Source organism: Microtus ochrogaster, chromosome 15 (genome assembly GCF_000317375.1).
Source record: "Microtus ochrogaster isolate Prairie Vole_2 chromosome 15, MicOch1.0, whole genome shotgun sequence".
NCBI lineage: Eukaryota > Metazoa > Chordata > Mammalia > Rodentia > Cricetidae > Microtus > Microtus ochrogaster.
In genome coordinates this window covers 1,607,238-1,613,298 of record NC_022017.1, presented here as the reverse complement: position 1 = coordinate 1,613,298, position 6,061 = coordinate 1,607,238, and positions in this window count along the sequence as shown.

Here is a 6,061-nt window from a genome sequence, read left to right as displayed (position 1 = left end):
CACACCCCTCACACCCCACACCCCTCACACCCTACACCCCTCACACAGCACACCTCTCACACAAATAAATTTCGTTGCCAAATCCAAATTACTAAAAGTTTCAATGTTTTCTTCTAGCATCTCTACAATTTAATTTTTACCTATGGTTGTGTTTAATTCTTTTTGTTGTCTGGGGGTGTATGACAATTTTTCTATGAAGCCCTGGCTGTCTGGAAACCGTAACACAGAGCAGGCTAGCCTTGGGCTTTTTGTGGTGCTGCTTCTGCAACCTAGGGTTATAGGCATGTGCCAACCACTTCACCGGCACAGTTTCTTTCTTCTTTCTCTTTTTCTTCATCTTTTAGACAGAGTCTTGATATATAGCTTAGGAGGGCCTTGAACTCAGGATCTTCCTGCCTTGGCATCCCGAGCACTGGGGATATCTGCTACAACACCTGGCTGCATACTGGCATTTTGAAATCACTTTTGTATATATCACGAGGCAAACAGCAAGGTGACTTCATCTCACATACTGCTCCGGAACCATCTGTTGCGAAGTTCTTGGTTCTGTGTTGGACTGCTCTACTCACACACAGTCCATCAGTCAATTACGTTTCAGCCAAGGTGTCAGGGCCTTTAAACAGGAGGAACAATGGGCTAGAGATGTGGGTTGTTTTTTTTTTTTTTTTTGGTTTTTCGAGACAGGAATTCTCTGTGGTTTTGGAGCCTGTCCTGGAACTAGCTCTTGTAGACCAGGCTGGTCTCGAACTCCCAGAGATCCGCCTGCCTCTGCCTCCCAAGTGCTGGGATTAAAGGCGTGCGCCACCACCGCCTAGCTAGAGATGTATTTTTGTTAAACACTTACCCAGCACATGTGAGACCTTGGATTGACTCCTCAATACCACACACGCAACAGTCTAAAACAGTGTTGAACTCAGGGCTTGCTCAGCGAGTGCCTTTACCCATTGAATCGCCTCACCAGCCTGTATTTAGGCTTTAATGGATCACCAAGTGTTTTTTCATATAGTTCATTATGGTTTTGTATCTTTTGTCAAATTCAGTCCTAAGTATTTTGAGACAGGGTCTCATGTAGCCTCAGGGTGGCCTCAAACTGAATATGTAGCTGTTTAAGGATGACCTTAAACTTCCGGTTCTTCTGCCTTTATCTCCCAAATGATTGGATTATAGATATGTAGCACCACCAGTTTGTGCCTGATTAACTCAGGGCTGGAGACCAAACACAGGCTTTGTATGTGCTAACCACACCTGGCTCAGAAGTGATGTTCTGATTATATCCTATAATAGTACACATGATTTTGATAGCTGGGCAGTGGTGGCACACACCTTTAATCCCAGCTCTCGGGAGGCAGATGGATCTTTGTGAGTTCAAGACCAGTCTGGTCTACACAGCTAGTTCCAGGACAGGCTCCAAAGCTACAGAGAGAAACTCTGTCTCAAAAACATCAATCAATCAACCAATAAATAAAACTTTAATGTGTCCTGTTACTTTGATCCACAGATATTGGCAATGTCTGACATGTTTCTCTGCTGTAGTGACTTTTTCCTTGGTAATGAAGTATAAGAAAACTTAAAGACCCAGGTGGGTTCGTTTCTCAACACATCTTCACTCGTTTGGTTTATTTAGTATGTGTAGATTTTTGTGACTTCTAAGATTATGTTATTACTATGATGATTACTAAATGATGTATTCTTTTCAAATTATAAAAATTATGTCGCCGGGGGGTGGTGGTATACACCTTTAATCCCAGCACTCGGGAGACAGAGGCAGATGGATCTCTGTGAGTTTGAGGCCAGCCTGGTCTCCAGAGCAAGTGCCAGGACAGGCTCCAAAGCTACAAAGAAAACCTGTCTCGAAAACAAACAAACAAACAAACAAATAAACAAACAAACAAATAAATATTATGTGTATTAGTGTTTGCTTGTATGTGTCTGAGGCCCACCAGAGGTCAGAGGCCCACAGAGGTCAAAAGTAGGCATTATTCCCCTGGAAGTGGAATTTCAGCTTCTTGTGAGCTGCCATGTGGGTGCTGGGAATGGGACCCGGATCCTCTGCAAGAGCAAAGAGTGCTCTTAACTACTGACCATCTGCTTAGTTCCCTAAATGCTGTATTTGAATTCCACCATTACCACTATATTGTCTAGTTATTACATTAGAGGGGAAGTTTTATCTCCTTCGGTTTATTACTATTAGAATGACTTCTAGATTCCTGTGACATCCTGTGGATTATAATTGTCTACTGCCAGGATCTCACTCAATGTTTGGATCATCCCAAGTTTGGTCAGCCCTCAGTCTGGCTCCTGTCTGGACAGCTCCATTACTTTTTAAGTAAGCAATGCACTTTGTGACTTGGCCAGGTATTCCAGGTCCACCTTATATTTTCCATCCTAGCTCTTGGAGTCAGTCTCTTTCAAGGGGCAATGCTTTGTTCGTTTGTTTGTTTTCTTTTGTTTTGTTTTTTCGAGACAGGGTTTCTCTGTGTAAAACCCCTGGCTATCTTGGAACTCACTCTGTAAACCAGGCTGGTCTCGAACTCACAGAGATCCATCTGTCGTTGCTCTCGAGTGCTGGGTTTAAAGGCATGTGCCACCACCACCTGGCCACTTTTTATTTCTTCTTTTGAAATCTATCTGTTTAGTTAATTTACCCAAAACACCCACCTTTTCATTGTGAGTGCCACTCAGACAGTATTGTTGGCTACTATTTTGTTCATGGTGCAATAGAATATCAGGGTTCATCATGAGAGCAGTTGTGGCCCATCTGTGTCCATGATAAAGTTTCTAGTAGCTTGCCTACCACATTTGAAACCATTCACCATACAAATTTGATAGAGAATGTTCAGGAAAGGGTGGACTTTCATGAATCCCACCCTGGCCATTGAAATTGGTGATGTGACCAAGTTCATGTGCGGGTCTGTGTGGGGCGGCAAACCCAGGGCTTGAAGCATAGCAGGATTACATCCTGAGCTGCATCCCAACCCCTGGCTATGCCCACCCTTGCCTTTTTTCATTGGCTGGTTTTGTGGTGCTGGGGATTGCCCATGCCAGAAAAACATCCATGAGTTGCAGCCCTAGTCCTTTGTGCATCCATTCTAAACTACATGGCAAGAGAAAGCCCTTTCTTTTTTCTGCCTTTCTTCTCTCTCTCTCTCTCTCTCTCTCTCTCTCTCTCTCTCTCTCTCTCCTCTCTCCCTCTCCTTTCCTTCCTTCCTTTCTTTGTTTTCTGTTGCAAGGAGAAGCTTGTTCATCCCAGCCACCCAGAACCAAAATATTCACACAGAAACTGTATAAATTAAATCACTGCTTAGCCCATTAGCTCTAGCTTCTTATTGGCTAACTCTTACATCTTAATTTAACCCATTTCTATTAATCTGTACAACACCATGAGGTTGTGGCCTTCCAGCAAAATTTCATCACATCTATCTCCAGTGGCAGATCCATGGCATCCCTCTGACTCTGCCCATCTTTCTCCCAGAATTCAGTCACCTTTTCCCCGCCTACCTAAATTCTGCCCTATCAACAGGTCAAGGCAGTTTATTCATTAATGGAAATCACAGCACACAGAAAGGACTTCCACATCACCTCCCCTTTTCTGTTTAAATAAAAAGGAAGGTTTTAACTTTAACACAGTAAAATTCCATACAACAAAACAGTTATCAAGCAAGAATTACAGTTATATCTATTTTATCTTTTATCATAACTAAGGAAACCTATAATCATAAATTCTTCAACTCCATCAAAGACTCCAGAAGGATAAGATATTACCTAAGTAAACAGGAGGTACATTTTAAACAACTTCCAAAACTCTAGAATTGAAAGAGACATCTTGCTATCTGGACAGTCACCCAAAGTTCTTCTGTACCATTGGGACAGCCATCTTCAGCCTACAGGCCCATAGTATCCAACAGACTTTTCCACGAAGCAGGAAATTTCAAAGACAGTTCACCTATATTGGCAGTTTTTCAGTCATTTTCTTCTGTATCCTGCAGAATGTCTAGCAGACTCTTTCCTAATACAGGAACCCTGAAGGATCATCTCATCTTTAGGAAAGTTCAGCAATCGTTTTTCTGTGGGTTCTGCAAGTACAGTCAAGCAGTTCAGATTTCTTGCCCAAATAGCTAACCAACTCCATAAGAAGCCTCTTCAATTCCCATCTTCCTCTCAAAGTAACTGGTGCTGCCAGGAGCAGATGTGCCTCATTGTCATGAAAAGTCCTAGGTTATTAAAACATTTTAAATGCCATATTCTGAAGGTCTCTGAAAGATTTGGAGAATACCTAGCTAACTGAATTATATCTAGAAAACCTAACTAACTTGACTACAATCTTGACTATTATAGATGACTATCTATTAACCTATATTTCTTAATTATACATTACATTTTTTAAATGAACTACACAAACACAATACCTTAATCAAGGGCAGAAATATACATATACAATATTAAAAAATTTACCTTAAATTTGAATTAATAAACCAAGGTCCATACCAAAGCAAATTATTCATCTTATGGCATATCCCCCTTTAAATGTAAACAAACAGTTATAAACAATATTTGGGAATATGGGCATAGTTATTTCTCTCCAAACTGCTTCCTGTTGTTTATTGGATGAAGTATTTTCTTTGTGGGGGTGTTCAAGGAAACCTTCATGGGGTCTTGTTCCATCAAACCACACCAGTCTGGAAGTAATCCACAGGTTCTCATACTCTGTGGAAACAAGAGAAGAACCTTTTTTCCAAAGCAACATATCCTTAGACACAAGTTCTAAAGTCAAGATACCTTTATAATATACATGCTGGTTTAGCTTAGTAGCCCATATAATGAAATGTCTCTCTGTGGTTAGCTCCTTTACAGTCAAAAATTTTAAAGAAAACTCTTTACGTGGATTATTCTTTGTTTACTCCTTTTAATCTATATCTGTACTATGTTTCTTTAAAGACTTTACCTTTTTTAAGCATTAACTTTATTTTATGAGTCTCTATACTCTTTTTCTTCTCTATTCCAAGCCTGCATTTATCCAGCACTATGACTCACCTGGATTTGTCTTTTTTGTATATCTGTAATTCTTTACTATCCAGGAGCACTTCTTAAAATGCTAAGTACTGGGCTGGAGAGGTGGCTCAGAGGGTAAGAGCACTGGCTGCTCTTCCAGAGGTCCTGAGTTCAATTCCCAGCAACCACATGGTAGCTCACAACCATCTGTAGTGAGACCTGGTGCCTTCCATGCCAGCAGTACATTGTATGCTTAATAAATAATTAAATATTTTAAAAAAATGCTAAGTACTTCTTAAGGTGCATCATTAATAGGGTATATATGGCACATCCTGCTTGCTCCCAGTCTAAAACTTCAGCTGTGCCATTACTATGATATATACGGTACTTCTTGCTCCACACAGGACAGCATGGTGGAGCTGCTTGTGCCTCTGAGAATCACACACACCAACCGGCTCTCAGGCACACAGCCAAACCATGTCACCATTAAGCAAGCTGCATCAGTCTGCTCACAAACCCCATCAAGAGCCAGAGGTCACGCTGGCAGCATGTCCCAGAAAGCCTGCATTTCAAGACTGCACGGCTTTTTTCCTGCTGCTTCTGCTGCTGAGTCAGGAAAACCTCTCTTAAATGCTACCAGCAAACATTAAGAAGCTGTGTTAAACTCTGTATTTTTTTTTTTTGTGTGAGTATGTCTAGAAATCCTTTTCAAGCTCTCTCGAGTTTTTATAAGGATGCAGTTCTCCACATGGGTGCCATTCTGTTGACTGAGGTTTTCTGTCCTGCCAGGTCCTGTAGTCATTCAGTCCCAAAGAATCACACAGAGGTTTACATCAATTATGAACTGATTGGCCCAGTATCTCAGGCTCTTCTTATTAACTAATTCTTATAACTTATATTAGCCCATAATTCTTGTCTATGTTGGCCACATAGTACCAACTTGGTACTTTTTCAGCGAGACAATCACATCTTGTTTCTTTTTATGACTGCAGACTGCACTTCCTTCTTCCCAGCATTCTTGTTGTTTTTATGACTGCAGACTGCACTTCCTTCTTCCCAGCATTCTTGTTGT